This window comes from Canis lupus, chromosome 2, assembly GCF_011100685.1.
Source record: "Canis lupus familiaris isolate Mischka breed German Shepherd chromosome 2, alternate assembly UU_Cfam_GSD_1.0, whole genome shotgun sequence".
Lineage (NCBI taxonomy): Eukaryota > Metazoa > Chordata > Mammalia > Carnivora > Canidae > Canis > Canis lupus.
The window spans coordinates 7,070,464-7,088,364 of NC_049223.1; the positions used below are offsets into that span (position 1 = coordinate 7,070,464).

General features: G+C 39.6%; 1 protein-coding gene and 1 pseudogene across 1 annotated transcript in view; both read right to left on the bottom strand.

Annotated features, from left to right (window-relative positions):
• The window catches only part of KIAA1217 (sickle tail protein homolog), a 733,798-nt gene that overhangs the window by 348,639 nt on the left and 367,258 nt on the right, over positions 1-17,901 (bottom strand). The gene's annotated exons all lie outside the window — the stretch shown is intronic.
• LOC102154730 lies at positions 155-13,481 on the bottom strand (annotated as a pseudogene).

Below are 17,901 nucleotides of genomic sequence, written 5' to 3' on the forward strand. Positions count from 1 at the left end.
TTTGTTGTCATTTTAGGCAAAAAAACCCTCAATTTTTCTAGGCCTTAGTTTTCCTGTATATCATAGGAAAGTATGGGCTTTCGATGTTCTCTGAGTTCATATCTCTGATAATGTGTGATTCTGTGCTTCTACCCAGTGGACGCAGCTTCACTCCTTAGGGTTTGTGGACCTGCCCAGCTCCAAGAGCTCCAGATAACCCAGTCAGATCTCCAGGGGCTGTCAGCCCTTCATCAACACCAACAAGGAAGACTAGAAAAGGAGGCAGAAATGGCAGGTTAACCAAAATTGCCTGGCAAAGCACTAGTGCTTTTTATTACGATTCTTATTGCGGAAGAATACAATACCCAGAGTATCCTAACTAAACCATTTCTAAGTGCACAGTTTAGTGGCATTAAGTATATTCACATGGTTGTGCACCCACCACCATCCATCTCCAGAACTCTTCATCTTGTAAAATTGGAACTCTGTACCCATTAGACAGACAATAACTCCGCACTCTCCCTGCCCCCAGCCCTGGCAACCACCATCGTCCTTCTCGTCTCTCAGAATTTGACCACTCTAGGTGCGTCACATAAGGACATCATGCAGCACTAAGTGTTTTTCTGTTATTCCATTTAATTCTGTCAATAAACCAGAGGGGAAGGATTATTCTTCCCTCCCCCCCCCAAATGATATACAAACTAAGGCTTTGATGGGGAGCTCTATATACACAGCTAAGAAATCGCTGGGCCAGGATCGAAACATCGATCAGCTAGTTCCAAAGCCTTGATCTTTCCATTACTATAGCCGGATAACAATGCATTCAATGAAAAGCCAGTGACCTAGCAAAGAGAGAACAGAACTCCAAGAACAATATACAGGTCAGTGGAATTCATTCAATACCCAGTCCTGATTCATCTGGCTATAATCTGCTGCTTAAAACTGTAGTGGCTTAGTATCCCCATCTCTATAAATCATGTGTGTGTTTATTTATATCACTTCATTCTGAAAACCAAGGTGAAATAAAATGAGTATCTAGCTCATCTGCAATGTGCAAAGTTCCAAGCTCCTTCCAAAAGAAGTACAGTTCCACACAACCACAGTATATGCTTTTATTACTTCCAGTGTTTAGAGTTAAAAGTCTCTAGAAAACACAGAATGAGATTGCAGACGGACATTACCACAAGTTGCGTTCTTACCCTCAAAAGCATAAACTAACCCCTTCCCGGCTGCTGTTTCAGCTGGTGGTGAATCCTAGGGTGTAGGAATTTGCAATCCTTAATGTTATATGAAGGGACATTTGCTCCCAAGACCAGCTGTAGTCAATCAACCCCAGAGTGAACCAGACAGCCCCACAGCCAGACTTCACGGTGGAAAGGATAAAAGGCTTATGATGGGCCAATCTTGAGGCTAACAGTTGATGATTTGACAATGGGGTCTGCAGCCCAACCACAGTGCATTTGCATCCAGCAGGCAAGTTCTGAGTTAAGTCAGCCCTTTGGACGTTCAAGGATTTTTTATTTTCCCCAAACAAAACTATTCTTAGGTTTATTCTTAACTTGAAAATGAGTGAATGCCTTCCCTTTTCTATGTTGGTCATTTGAGACTTACACCTTCATTATTAAAGAATCTCGCAAGCACTCCACAATTTCTAGGAACAGATTGTTTTAAATGAGGAGAAAAAAAAATTCCAGCTTTAGAGCCGTCTCTTCTTGCTAAAAGATTTGGCATTGTGTCTAAAATAAATCAATATGATCTTTCTTTACAAAGAGAACTCTTACCTTTTTTAAGAGAACAGAAAGTACGAGATAGTGAAGTTTATTTCCGTGTTAGACAATGGATGAAGAAAGAGTAATAGGTTCTGTTTATTTAGTCCAAAGGGAGATTTACTGGAGGTAGAGCAGGATTTGGAAGTTTCACAGAAGTAACATAATCTCTGCTTTGTAAAGACCATCACCACACTTACAGCCACCGTGTATTGCTGTGTCTTTCATACAGAAAGGGATTGAAAATGCTATTTCACAAAATAAGAATGTTTTGTAATTCATTAACTTTCAGTTTGGACACATGCAGCAAATATTTTACATACTGACTGGCACAGAAAGGTTTTTAAAAGGCGAAGTACGTAGCCGGTAAATGAGAAGGAAAGGAAATGGAGATGGGAATCAGCATTCATTCTCTATCTGTGGATATTTGCTACAATAACCACATTTTATTTTTATAGCACCTTCCTACCATTTGCAATCTGGGCAGTAATAGCAAATGTCTACTCGTCAAACCGGAGTTTAAAATACGTAAAACCACATCAGAAGAAAATCATATACTCATTGCATGATACACAAAATGCTGAAGGAGTGAGAGACCCAGAGAGTGAGAGTTTATTGTCCATTCCAAGAACCAAAGCTTTCTTGATTGAGACAATATAGACTAAAAAGAAAGCAGGAGAGAGAAGGAAGAAAGGGAATTTGAAAATTATTCTCAACTCCAATGTTTGGTCTGACCTGTGGTTCTAAAATATAACTACGTTGGTCAATAGCATGGTGCTGCTAATCTATTTGGATATTTAAACGTGGAACAGAAAAGTTGGGGTGTGGAAAGAATACAGGATTTGGAATTCAATGAGGTTCAAGTTTTAGCAATGCCAAGAATCCACCATGTGACCTTGAGTCATCCACGCATCCCCTCTGGCCCTCTGTTTCCTAACCTATAAAACTAGGGGACTTGGTCACGCCCTCTAGCCTTTCTTTGGATTTGTACATCTTCAACAGGTTGTGATTCTCTGGTAAAGCAACACAAAAAGCTAGTTATGCATGTAGCAAGGGGCCCCTCAGTGAGTTACATAGAACTCAGCAAAATTTAGGGAGGAATTTAAGCAGGGAGGAAGGCAGACATACTCTTTCCTGAGATGAGACAGCATTCTCCCTCCAGGGAGACTTTAAGTCCTCATGAAGCACTCAGACCCAAATGACATCACTTCCTATAGTGTGGGTTGTGCCTCTAGGGACATATCACGGCATTATATTGTCAGGGCATCCTTCTCCTGGCACGCAGCAGAGCCTCAAAGCATGACTGGCATGCGCAAGGTACTCTGAATCAACTCCAGGAAAATCCTTCCTTTGGCCAAGGCTCTAGCCCTTGGGGGGGCTAGACTCTGGGGCCAGTGACTGTGGGCAAATTTCTTAGTTCCTTAAAGTGTCAGTATCCATCCATCCTTACCCTTAACATGGGGATAATGATAACAGTGGATAATTCTAAGGTTTTTAGTCAATGAGATAAAAATCTAAAGTTTAGTCTGCATAGCTCTAGACTACCATGAAATTGTAAAGTATGTGATGACTGTCTCTAAGTAAGCACTTCCCCCCACCCTCTACAACCAAAAAGTCAACAAACACCAGATATAAGAATGGGGACATTTCTATACGAGGCTCCAGTAATCCCCTCAAATAAGCCTCCCTCCTTCTGTATTATCTCTCCCTGGCCTGCTCCAGACACCCCTGGCTTCTGACACTTTGTCTTTGTCTTCTAGAACTAGAGATCTGGTCTCAGCTTCTCCAGCCTTCCAAGCTTTACTCCCCAGTTCATCTTACTCCTAGCTGTTTTGGACAACATGTACTTCCATTTCAGGTGTGCTCTGGAACCCAGAATTGGCAAGGTTTCCAACCAGGCCAGTGTGCCTCTCTGTTTTCTGGGAGGAATGATACTCTTCAATTCTAAGTACTAAAAACGTCATTCCCCCCCCCTCCCCTTTTTTTAAACTGCTCTATCGGATCATTTAGTTGTTGAGAATGAAGCCACAGGAAAGGAAGAGCCTACAGATGGAGTCAGGAGAAGAGATTCCCGATGACAGCTACCTTGAATACAGCCAGGCCTGAAACTGATGTATTCTCTTCATTTCATTGGATAACCAATTTATTAAATTTATCCCACCTTACCATCAGGCCAATTTGTGCTGATTTCTGCTCCTGGCAAGTGAGAGAGCCCTGATAGCTTAACTTCCACCCAGACAATTGAAAGATTGCATAAAAGAGTAAAGGAAGGGAGGGAAGGAGGAAAAGATAGACCTGGAAATTCGTGGAACCTTCAGGATTGCTTCTAGTCTTTCCAAGCCCATAGATCTTCCCTGGGCTGGCCCTCACTCCCCAGCAAAATTCGTATCACAGCAGTACCTGGGGATCCAAGGGCGAGACTTGACCATTCTTTTAAATAAATTCTCAATGTTGGCTCTTTTCTTAAATAGGGACACACTGGTGAACAAGACCCTACTGCTTTCTCAAAATGCTTAGGAATGTTTTAGAAAAACACAGATTATCTTGAAAGTCTATTTAAAGAGAAAATCTGTTCCTAATATATTTTTTCTTACTTCAAGACACTTCAAATTCACATAAAATCCAATATCTGTTTATAAACAAACTGCCTCTAGTTTCTTACATGAAAAAAAACCAAACTGTTCTTGAGGAGAAACATTTAGTTGTTGATCCTATACCCTTTTGTAAACTGTCAGTTCCATCAAACCACTCACACCATGCATCGATCAAATCTAGAATGCTTTGACTATGATTCCATGGGGAAACACAATGCCAGGCAGTAAGCGGGGTGTATACAAAACCCAAAGATTTCTCACTTTACCACAGAATTAGGTTATCTGTTATCAAAAAAATAAAAACTCACTGCAGTTTCCACAGTATTTTAAGACACATAAAACAGATTAAGTTCTGAGGGTCAAGAATGAACATTTTATAGAAATGAAAACATATATTCAGAGAAGCAGATAGAAAACATCTTTTCCCAGTACAATTAAATATAAGTAAGTGGCAAAAATACTAAGTTTAACTTCAGCTTTTTTTTTTTTTTTCTTTTTAGCTTTAGGAAACTGTCTTTATATTTACATGTAAAAGATTAGCATCAGAAGTAGCAATTCTTCTACATAATACTACATAAGTATTCTGTAAAACTCAGTTCAAATATGCACAAGAAAAAATTAAAATCTATTCGTAGTAATGAATACTGTAGTTAAGAATGCAAAATAGTCTTAGTAATTTAAAATCAAGAGAGAAAAAAGTCTCCTTTAGGGATAAATATTCCATATATGGTTTTAAGTCAAAGGCAGTTTATTTTTAGGAAGTTGAAAAAAACCCCTTCTAGCTCTTTTGGACTTATATGTTCAGAAGTGACTATATTTAAAACAATATTTTAACTTTATATTTTTAAAAACTAGTGTTTGGATAATATATATACTAAGTTTAATAGCTTTTATTTTACATTTCCGAAAATACATCACTGAAAAATGAATCCAGGCCAAGTAGAAAGTTCATTTTTCAAAGAACTAAATGATTTCGTTGAACATGCATTTCTGACATTATGAGTATTTTACCACTGTTTAGACATGGCACATCTGTTGGACAACCTACTCTTTAAAATTCAGATACATTAACTGGACCCTTCCAAGAATTCCCAAAGTAGTGCTTTCAAGGTTGGGAAAGGCTCTCTAAGAATTTACAATAGATAACTTTAAGGGGTTTTCTTTTCCTGCAAAACAAAATGTGTTTAGACATTCCTCACTGAATTACAAAAATAAAAAAAATATATATTAAAGATTTTATTTATTTATTTGACAGAGAGAGTGAGAGAGTACAAGCAGGGAGAACAACAGAAGGAGAGGGAGAAACAGACTCCCTGTTGAGCAGGAAGCCTGATGCAGGGCTTGATCCCAGGACCCTGGGACCATGACCTGAACCGAAGGCAGATGCTAAACTGACTGAGTCATCGAGGTGTTCCACAAAAATAAAAATACTAACTTTGCAAACTGTCAAAAGGAAATAAGGGTGTATCTGATCTCTGCAATGAAATCACTGGCAGAAAAAACAAGATGCTCCACATTTTTCCACCAGCAGAAGCTGTTATTCAGACCATTCCAGAACTACAGAGAAAAGGTAATTAAAAATGTGAATCCTGGGCCCTCACCAAAGCTTTTGAACTGAAATCAGAAATCTCTGGGGGGATTTCTTTTTTAAAAACAAGCTCACTAAGTGATTCTTAGATACACTGAAATTTGCAAGCCACAGCTTATGATGTTGAAGAGACGAATAGCCCTCAAATCCTATAGAAACACCAAGTATTTTCCAAGTAACTTCCCTAGATCCTTCTTTTTCCCTCCATGTTTGGGAGATGGGGTAGGGAGATGTTTGGGAGATAGGGAGGTGGGTCATCCTGGCTTATTTCCTCTGAGGAGGGTTAGCAGACAAAAGCTTGGGACCACTGTATCCTTCTTGTTTGATATTTCCATCAGGGAATTAATAAATGCTTGGTAATGACGAGATCATTTCCGCTAAGGACTCAGTCTCTCTACAGATCAAATTGACAGTCCCTGCAGTCGTGTGTTGGATTCTCTTTGAGATACCAAATTCTAAAAAGACAGTATTTCTCTAAATACCTCATAGAACTTAGAAACTTAGCCCATAAATGAGAATGGACAACACTTGAATTTTCTTCAAACTTAGGTATTTGGTATGAATATACCGAATTTGGTATATTCATACCAAATACCTTGAGAAGTGCTAATTTTTAAAAAATGTATGTTCAGAGGAGCATTTATATGATCCAGTCATTGTATCTTTCTGGCTAGATGTCACATATGCAATATATAATGGTTGATTCCTATTACAAGCAGAGGCTTGTCTCCTTTCATCAGGTAAATGCTAAATTTCTCACAAAGGTGTAAAAAAATTTCATATGCTGGTTACTCGATGAATACTTATTTTCTGACTTTGCCTTTCTTGAGGTCTTGTATATACAATTCTTTTATAACAGTTAATTACCAGGGATGCCTGGGTGGCTCAGTGGTTGGTCCTGCCTTCGGCTCAGGTCATGATCTTGGGATCCTGGATCCAGTCCCACATCGGGCTCCTGAGAGGAGCCTGTGTCTCCCTCTGCCTATGTCTCTGCCTCTCTCTCTCTCTGTGTCTCTATTGAATAAATAAATCTTTAAAAAAACCCAAAAAACAAAGCAAAACAATTAATTGCCAGAATAGCTCTCTCGTAGGAGATTTACATACATAAGTGTATACAATACTTAATTAAAATTTAAGCACCTACATATGTTTATAAGCAAGGACTCAAAGTCATGGTGAAACAAAGAAGAGTATAACAAGTTATTCTTGACCAAATTGTTTAAAACTGTTATCCCAATTTTCTAGCGATTTTAGACCTGTTTGGATAACTGCTGGAGATGGGTCAAAGATAAAATAAATGTGAACCACAGAGGTAGGCTCTTAGAACACGAGCCAGTTCATGTGGGGAGACTTTACTTGCACTCTTCTCTCTATGCAACTCCAAAATACAGCCTCTAAAATGTTCAATCTCATACCAAATCAAAGTGTTCCAAAGTGTTCTTTGATCTGTAGTGAAAACCCAAATAAGATGATAATCATTAACTGGAATAAGTTCCCTGTTTACAAAGCCATGGTGACCATTTGGCAGCTGTAAATAACCCTTTGTGTAGATTTGAAAACCACACGGAAAAGCAGGATATATAAATTATAAAGAATGTGAGTGGGGAAGGAGAGGCGATTAAAGAGAGAAAAGCAGGTACAGTACGCCGAGTAACTTGGAAAGCACTAAAATGCAGGCTATGGGACCCAAGGAAGAAATAAGCACAAAACATCTAAAAATAGCAGGATTGTAGGAAATGGTCCTAAAGATATTGTCTGCCATTGTATTCCAAATCCTGCTATTTCAAGTTCAGATCTATAAAAGGCATCTTTTAAAAATGCATCATCTCCTTCCTCGCTATTCAGTAAAGATACTGATTACACATCCTGCTTTACGCTGCTTGGTCCTTACGCCTTGATGTCTTACTTAAAAAGGTCAGTGACATGTTACCTTGCCTCCTCTCTGTGAATTTACACGAATCACAAGATCGAGTCATTAGCAGTTGTTCCTCTCAGCTTTGTCACCAACCATGGACGTGTGAGGGTACAGAAGATGCAAAACTTGGGAACACGTTTTAAATCATGCACCCCTTCTCTCAGCAGAGCTCACTCTACATCACTTTGTGCTTTAGTGTCTTTCCTTTGATTCCCACTGCCCTTTTGCTTTCCTGCTATACAATTGTTCTTCCGGTCTGCTTTCTTACTGTTAACTGATTAAAGGTTTCTGAACTACCGATGCGTCCTAGAGGATTGATAAAATGAGACACAGACTTTGCAAGTACAGTCCCTCATTAAGTATTAAAAAGTGCTTTAAGATTTGAAGAGATGTTTATGATCAGAAATCCTTCTGATCAATTTCTTTCTTTTTTTTTTTTTTAAGATTTTATGTATTTATTCATGAGAGACACAGAAAGAGAGGCAGAGACATAGAGGGAGAAGCAGGCTCCCTCTGGGGAGCCTGATGTGGGACTTGATCCCAGGACCCCAGGATCACACCCTGAGCCAAAGGAAGATGCTCAACCACTGAGCCACCCAGGTGCCCTTGATCAATTTAGTTCTTGTCTTATTTATTGCTGGTCCCTTTGTTTTCTCACTTTTCTATCCAGATTATGTAGATTTCCATCGAGCCTAATAATGCAGATAGCCAACGTTACTTCTTTCAGAGTTGAATCAGCTGACTTGACTCTAAGTTGAGATGTCCATGATCTGTTGAATGTCTGCAATGCCCAGGACGCCCTTCTGATGACACGGATAGTTCTTTGTGCAGGGCAGATGCTTTGCACCACACAGCCCTGAGGTGGAGACCAGAGCTGTTTTCAGCAGGAATCTTGCTCCCTGCACAGGACGCGAGATACATCACCAAGGCCACCTAGCTCATTGGTGATTGGCGGGACCAATCACACCCTGGCTCTTAATGAGATTGAATATGGGCACAAAGGGAGGGCTAGTTAATAAACTCTGGCAGCAAAGTAAGAAGCAGAAAGTTCCTGAAATGGTAGGGCACAGGTTTAGGAGAAACGGACGCCTACTGCTGAGGGGATGACAAGGTCACCCTGGTCACTACAGCTGGGGTGTTTGGAGGGCTGCCGCAGGCCAGCTGCATCCTGCATGGCTTTCCTGCTCCATCAGGTTTCTATGCAGCTACAGAGACACTTCCCTCCTTATTTCTCTGTTTAGCTTTAAACTTTATTCACCTAAGGTAAACGGAACCTCTCTCTGTAATTTGTAACCCTAAAGACTCTACAGTCAGGGCTCCTTGCTATGTCTCCTCTCTGTCCTACTTTTTAATGGTATAAGAAAACAGTTTTAGCATGGCATAGACGCACATCTTTTCCCTGGTGTGAAATTATTGTGGTTTTGGTCTTTGACATAAGTAATGAATTCTTTTTTTCTTCCTGTACATATACCCATTTTTTAGTATCAAAAATAGTGCTCAGATTTTTTTCCCAGTCATTTTTTTGGGTATTAAATATATAGGGACAACTGTAATGTCTCTTGGTAACTGTTATTGGTTACATGACACTGTGGGAGGCCAGACTGGTTTATCTTTTACTTTCATTCTTTCTTCTTCTTTTTTGGGGGGAGGGGATTCTATTTATTCATTTGAGAGAGAATGAGCATGGGGGGCAGTGGAGGGCAGAGGCAGAGGGAGAAGCAGACTCCCTGCTGAGTACAGAGCCCACCATGGGCTTGTTCCCAGGACTTCGGGATCATGACCTGAGCTGCAGGCAGATGCTTTACCCACTGAGCCGCCCAGGCGCCCCTGGTTTATCCTTTACAAACTCCCAGTGGTGTTCAAGGTTGACAGCCACTCTGTCTCCTGCCATCAGTAGTATTTTTCTTTTTCTTCTAATGGTAGTCCTCAGCACCTTGTTTGCAAAGTCTCTGTACTTCTCTGGCTCTTCTGTGTGTGACCCACTCATTTCTTTTCTCACCTTTCCAGACACTGGGTAACCTTTCTATCTATATCACAACAATGCCTTTGACATCCTCTCACCCGTATGAAGGCCATGCCTATGAATGTTGAATCATACAGTTGAGCAAGAAATAGAGCCACAGACTATTAGCCCAGGAAAAGATCACCCAGGCAAGGCTCCTCAATTTATAAACTTCTATCTGAAAACTGATACTTGATTCACTTATTGGAAAACTTTGAGCTTTGTTTGGAACAACTTGTGTCTGCGAATCTGTGTTTTCAATCGCAAATTTTATGAAATCTACAGATTTGTATTACAGATCATGTATTTCTGATGAAAACTTAATGTCTCAATTGAGCTGTGCTGGAATGTGAAATACACACTATATTTCTCATTAATATTTTTAATAACATTTTTTCACTAACACTTTTTAACATCGATTGCATGCTGAACTAATAGTTTGGACATATTGGGTTAAACATAATATATTATGAAGCTTAATTTCACCAGTTTCTTTTTATTGTCTGAATGTGGCTACTAGAAATTTTTAAATTATACACATGGCTCATGTTACAGTACTATTGACACTGTAGATAGGAGAGCCACTGTACCTGCACAGGATCCACAGGATCCTGAATGGAAATTTCCCTTCTTTGACAGGTAAACTCTCCCAGTCTTGAGAAATGGATGAATATTCATTATAACCAATTTTAACTTCAATATATAGTAGTGTGTGTCTCTCACTTTTTTTTCCCTAATCAAATCACTGCCTTCTCCAGTAGGCTAGTTTCTTTTCTTTCTTTCTTTCTTTCTTTCTTTCTTTCTTTCTTTCTTTCTTTCTTTCTTTCTTTCTTTCTTTCAAGATTTTATTTATTTAAAATAGCAGAGAAAGAGAGCACAAGTAGAGAGAACAGTAGAGGAAGAGGGAGAAGTAGGCTCTCCACTGAGCAGGGAGCCTGATGCAGGGCTGGATCCTAGGACTCTGGGATCATGACTCGAGCTGAAGGCAGACACTTAACTGACTGAGCCACCCAGGTGCCCCAACAGGCTAGTTTCTGAACACTCCCAAATCAAACCTTAGTTCTTTTTTTTTTTTGTATATTTTTTATTGGAATTCGATTTGCCAACATATAGCATAACACCCAGTGCCCATCCCGTCAAGTACTCCCCTCAGTGCCCGTCACCCAGTCCCCCCAACCCCCCGCCAACCTCCCCTTCCACTACCTCTTGTTCTTTTCCCAGAGTTAGGTGTCTCTCATGTACTGTCACCCTCACTGATATTTCCCACTCATTTTCTCTCCTTTCACCTTTATTCCCTTTCACTATTTTTTATATTCCCCAAATGAATGAGATCATATAATGTTTGTCCTTCTCCAATTGACTTACTTCATTCAGCATAATACCCTCCAGTTCCATCCACGTTGAAGCAAATGGTGGGTATTTGTCGTTTCTAATGCCTGAGTAATATTCCATTGTATACATAAACCACATCTCTATCCATTCATCTTTTGATGGACACCAAGGCTCCTTCCACAGTTTGGCTATTGTGGACATTGCTGCTATAATCATTGGGATGCAGGTGTCCCGGCGTTTCACTGCATCTGTATCTTTGGGGTAAATCCCTAGCAGTGCAAATGCTGGATCGTAGGGCAGATCTATTTTTAACTCTTTGAGGAACCTCCACACAGTTTTCCAGAGTGGCTGCACCAGTTCACATTCCCACCAATAGTGTAAGAGGGTTCCTCTTTCTCTGCATCTTTTCCAACATTTGTAGTTTCCTGTCCTGTTAATTTTCCCCATTCTCACTGGTGTGAGGTGGTATCTCATTGTGGTTCTGATTTGTATTTCCCTGATGGCAAGTGATGTGGAGCATATTCTCATGTGCCTGTTGGCCATGTCTATGTCTTCTTTGGTGAAATTTCTGTTCATGTCTTTTGCCCATTTCATGATTGGATTGTTTGTTTCTTTGCTGTTGAGTTGAATAAGTTCTTTATAGATCTTGGAAACTAGCCCTTTATCTGATATGTCATTTGCAAATATCTTCTCCCATTCTGTAAGTTGTCTTTTAGTTTTGTTGACTGTATCCTTTGCTGTGCAAAAGCTTCTTATCTTGATGAAGTCCATGCCTATGGACTATGAAGCAAAAAAAGTTCATTTTTGCTTTTGTTTTCCTTGCCTTCATAGATGTATCTTGCAAAAGGTTGCTGCTGCCGAGTTCAAAAAGGGTGTTGCCTGTGTTCTCCTCTAGGATTCTGATGGATTCTTGTCTCACATTTAGGTCTTTCATCCATTTTGAGTTTGTCTAAAAACTACAGAACACTTTTGAAAGAAATTGAGGAAGACACAAAGAGATGGAAAAATATTCCATGCTCATGGATTGGCAGAATTAATATTGTGAAAATGTCAATGTTACCCAGGGCTATTTACACGTTCAATGCAATCCCTATTAAAATACCATGGACTTTCTTCAGAGAGTTGGAACAAATAATCTTAAGATTTGTGTGAAATCAGAAAAGACCTTGAATAGCCAGGGGAATATTGAAAAAGAAAACCAGAGCTGGGGGCATCACAATGTCGGATTTCAAGTTATACTATAAAGCTGTGATTATCAAGACAGTGTGGTACTAGCACAAAAACAGACACATAGATCAATGGAACAGAATAGAGAACTCAGAAATGGGCCCTCAACTCTATGATCAACTAATATTCGACAAAGCAGCAAAGACTATCCACTGGAAAAAGAACAGTCTTTTTAATAAATTGTGCTGGGAAAATTGGACAGCCACTTGCAGAAGAATGAAACTAGATTATTCTCTTACACCATACACAAAGATAAACTCAATCTTAGTTCTTAATATCTGGATCATACTTCCACTTCTGCTCAATTTTCAGTTCAAACCCAATAAACCACTTTATTGAGCAGTTATTTATATATAAAAAGCCATATATTTAATACATACAACTCAATGAATTGGAGTAAAAGTATATAGCATAAAGCCATCATCACCATTAAAGCCATAGACATATCCATCACCTCCCAAATTTTCCTCCCCCTTTTATTATAAGTATTATTTTTGCATGAATGATAAGAACACTTAATAGATTTTCCCTCTTAGCATATTTTAGGTATAAATACAGTGTTTATTTATTTTTTTTTTGAGAAAGACATGGTTTTAATCTAGCAAAGGGGACACCCCCAGTTCACACTGGAATCCATGCTCTTTATCATGGAGGTAGAAAGGGTGAAGGGGTGCCTCAGGCCAATCTTACCCTGTTTCATGGCATGCTTCTCCTGCAGAGCTGGTTGGATTTTCTCCATTTGCTTCATAAGAAAGTCTATCTTCCTCTTGAAAAAGTCCTTGGCATCCTCAGCTGTCTTTTCTACATAGTAGCCTGTTCCCACATCGATGAGTACATGTTCCACATCATGTAGCTTCCCAGGGACATACATAGAACTCGTCAGTGGGACGAATAGATCTTTCCCCTAGTTGTTCTTGTTGAGCACGTGCAGACAGTCCTTGGCTTCCACCTACTTGGTCTGCACCACTTTGAGCTGCGCGATGGACGTGGACAGGAACCCCACTTCCTGGTCCAGCTGGTTCTTGAGCATTTCTAGCTGCGGCAGGTTCAGCTCTGTGATGTTAACCGACTACACCATGTCGGGAAGGAGAACTGGCCCAATACAGTGTTGTTAGCTACAGGTACCATGCTGTACAGGCATACCTCATTTTATTGTGCTTCGCAGGTACTGTGATTTTTTTTTTTTTTTTTTTATAAACGGAAGGTTTGTTGCAACCCTGCCCAGAGCAAATCTACAGGTACCCTTTTCTCAACATTTGCTCACTTTGTGATTCTGTGCCATATTTTGGTAATTCTTCAATGTGTCAAACTCTTTCATTATATTTGTTATGGGGATCTATGATCAGTGATTACAACTCACTGAAAGCTCAGATGGTGATTAGCATTTTTTAGCAATAAAGTATATTTTATTTAAGGTGTGTACATTGCTTTTTTAAACATAATGCTATTACACACTTAAGAGACTATAATATAGTGTAAACATAGCTTTTATATGCAGTAGAAACCAAAACATTCATTTGATTTGCTTTATTTCAACATTTACTTTATTACAGTGGCCTGGAACCAAACTCACAATCTCTCTGAGGTATGCCTGTATAGATTTCCAGAACTTATTTGTCTTGCATAACTGGAAATTTGTACCCTGGGATGGTTACTTTATGGGTCAACTTGACTGGGCTAAGGGGTGCCCAGATAAGCTATTTTTTTTTGAATTTTTTTTAAATTTATTTTTAATTGGTGTTCAATTTACCAACATACAGAATAACCCCTAGTGCCCGTCACCCATTCACTCCCACCCCCCACCCTCCTCCCCTTCTACCACCTCTAGTTTGTTTCCCAGAGTTAGCAGTCTTTACGTTCTGTCTCCCTTTCTGATATTTCCCACACATTTTTTCTCCCTTCCCTTATATTCCCTTTCACTATTATTTATATTCCCCAAATGAATGAGAACGTATAATGTTTGTCCTTCTCTGATTGACTTACTTCACTCCGCATAATACCCTCCAGTTCCATCCACGTTGAAGCAAATGGTGGGTATTTGTCGTTTCTAATGGCTGAGTAATATTCCATTGTATACATAGACCACATCTTCTTTATCCATTCATCTTTCGATGGACACCGAGGCTCCTTCCACAGTTTGGCTATCGTGGCCATTGCTGCTATAAACATCGGGGTGCAGGTGTCCCTGCGTTTCATTGCATCTGTATCTTTGGGGTAAATCCCCAACAGTGCAATTGCTGGGTCATAGGGCAGGTCTATTTTTAACTCTTTGAGGAACCTCCACACAGTTTTCCAGAGTGGCTGCACCAGTTCACATTCCCACCAACAGTGTAAGAGGGTTCCCTTTTCTCTGCATCCTCTCCAACATTTGTGGTTTCCTGCCTTGTTAATTTTCCCCATTCTCACTGGTGTGAGGTGGTATCTCATTGTGGTTTTGATTTGTATTTCCCTGATGGCAAGTGATGCAGAGCATTTTCTCATGTGCATGTTGGCCATGTCTATGTCTTCCTCTGTGAGATTTCTCTTCATGTCTTTTGCCCATTTCATGATTGGATTGTTTGTTTCTTTGCTGTTGAGTTTAATAAGTTCTTTATAGATCTTGGAAACTAGCCCTTTATCTGATAGGTCATTTGCAAATATCTTCTCCCATTCTGTAGGTTGTCTTTTAGTTTTGTTGACTGTATCCTTTGCTGTGCAAAAGCTTCTTATCTTGATGAAGTCCCAATAGTTCATTTTTGCTTTTGTTTCTTTTGCCTTCGTGGATGCATCTTGCAAGAAGTTACTGTGGCCGAGTTCAAAAAGGGTGTTGCCTGTATTCTTCTCTAGGATTTTGATGGAATCTTGTCTCACATTTAGATCTTTCATCCATTTTGAGTTTATCTTTGTGTATGGTGAAAGAGAGTGGTCTAGTTTCATTCTTCTGCATGTGGATGTCCAATTTTCCCAGCACCATTTATTGAAGAGACTGTCTTTCTTCCAATGGATAGTCTTTCCTCCTTTATCGAATATTAGTTGACCATAAAGTTGAGGGTCCACTTCTGGGTTCTCTATTCTGTTCCATTGATCTATGTGTCTGTTTTTGTGCCAGTACCACACTGTCTTGATGCCCACAGCTTTGTAGTACAACCTGAAATCTGGCATTGTGATGGTTTTCTTTTTTAAAATTCCCCTGGCTATTCGGGGTCTTTTCTGATTCTACACAAATCTTAAAATAATTTGTTCTAACTCTCTGAAGAAAGTCCATGGTATTTTGATAGGGATTGCATTAAACGTGTAAATTGCCCTGGGTAACATTGACATTTTCACAATATTAATTCTGCCAATCCATGAGCATGGAATATTTTTCCATCTCTTTGTGTCTTCCTCAACTTCTTTCAGAAGTGTTCTATAGTTTTGAGGGTATAGATCCTTTACCTCTTTGGTTAGGTTTATTCCTAGGTATCTTATGCTTTTGGGTGCAGTTGTAAATGGGATTGACTCCTTAATTTCTCTTTCTTCAGTCTCATTGTTAGTATATAGAAATGCCACTGACTTCTGGGCATTGATTTTGTATCCTGCCACGCTACCAAATTGCTGTATGAGTTCTAGCAATCTTGGGGTGGAGACTTTTGGGTTTTCTATGTAGAGTATCATGTCATCGGTGAAGAGGGAGAGTTTGACTTCTTCTTTGCCAATTTGAATGCCTTTAATGTCTTTTTGTTGTCTGATTGCTGAGGCTAGGGCTTCCCAGATAAGCTATTAAACATTATTTCTGGGTATGCCTGTGAGGGTGTTTCCAGAAGAAATTAGCATGTGAATTGGTAGACTAAGTAAAGAAGATTGCCCTCACCAATGCAAGTGGGTATCATTCAATCTATTGAGGGCCTGAATAGAACAAAAGGTGAAGAAAGGGCAAATTTCTTCTCTTTGCTTGAGTGGGGACATCCATCCTCTCCTGCTCTTGCACATCAGCATTCCTGGTTCTAAAGCCTTCAGACTCAGACTGAATTATACCACTGGCTTTCCTGGTTCTCCACCTTGCAGATGGCAGATGATGGCATTTATTTCTTGGCCTCCATAATCACATGCACAATTCCTATACTAAAACTCCCCTTGTATATATCTGTATATATCCTATTGCTTCTGTTTCTCTGGAGAACCCTGACTAACATGCCCTTTGACCATCACCTCCTCTGTTCCTCCTCCCCTCAGCCTCTAGCAACCACCATTACTCTTTGCTTCTATGAGTGTGACTGTTTTAGATTCTACATAGAAGTGAGATCAAACAGTATTTATCATTGTGTATCTGACTTATTTCACTATCATAATGTTCTTCAAGTCCATCCATATGCTCAAAAATAGCAGGATAGATAGATAAATAGATAGGCCACATTTTCTTTATTCGTCCACCAGTAGACGGGCATTTAGATTGTTTCCATACCTTAGCTATTGTGGATAATGCTTCAATGGGCATGGCAGTGCAGATAACTCCTCAAGTTCCTGAGTGCATTTCCTTCAGATAAATACCCAAAAGTAGGATTCCTGGATCACATGGTAATTCTATTTTTAAAAATTTGAAGAAACTCCATACTATTTTCCACAATGGCTGTACCACTTTACATTGTCACTAACACCGTATCAGGGTTCCCTTCTCCACATCCTCACCAACAGTTGTTATTTTTTGTTTTTGCTTTGTTTTTTTTGTTTTGTTTTGTTTTGATAATAGTCATCCCAACAGCGCTAAGGGTAATCCCATTGTAGTTTAGATTTACATTTCCCTTATGATTAGTGATACTGAACAATTTTAATAGACCTGTTGTCCACTTGCATAGCTTCTATGGAGACATGTCTGTTCAAATTCTTTGTCCATTTAAAGAATTGGCTTTGTTTATTCATTTATTTATTTTTGCTAGTGCAAACTCACAATTGTTTTGAGTTTACTTCTCCCTCAGACTCATGCAATTTCTGCTAGGTTCCCATTTGGTGAAATTTTTCAAAATCACCTGCATCCAATCTCATTCTCTATCATTTGGCCTTCCCACAGGATTGTCCTCTTTCATTATGGGGCCCTCCCCATTAATGCAAAACACAAACAAACAAACAAACAAACAAACAACAAAACAGTTCTATACTCTTACTTTCTAAAATGGCCATAATTCCCTGGAGTACATAAAATATATGATGTTCAGGAAGGCAGGACCCGATTTCTGAACCATGCAAGCTCATGAAGAGGTACCGATGCCCCTTTGGTTCCACTATTACTGGAATCCCTACAAGTGCCAGGTTACAGAAGAGCTGGAGAGAAATCTAATGCCCCACTTGCCACTCCATGTCATGAAACTCACCTCTGCCACAGCCCTCACTACTTGCTAAGTCCTCTGAAGAAACTACCCTCAGGTTTGGGTTCTGTTTTTGGGGCCAACACTGTGGGAATTGACAAAGGAAGGAATATGAGGACAGGATGAAAGGAGCAGGCCCTGATTAAGATCTTCAGAGGCCCTAGTGATCTTTGTGTATGA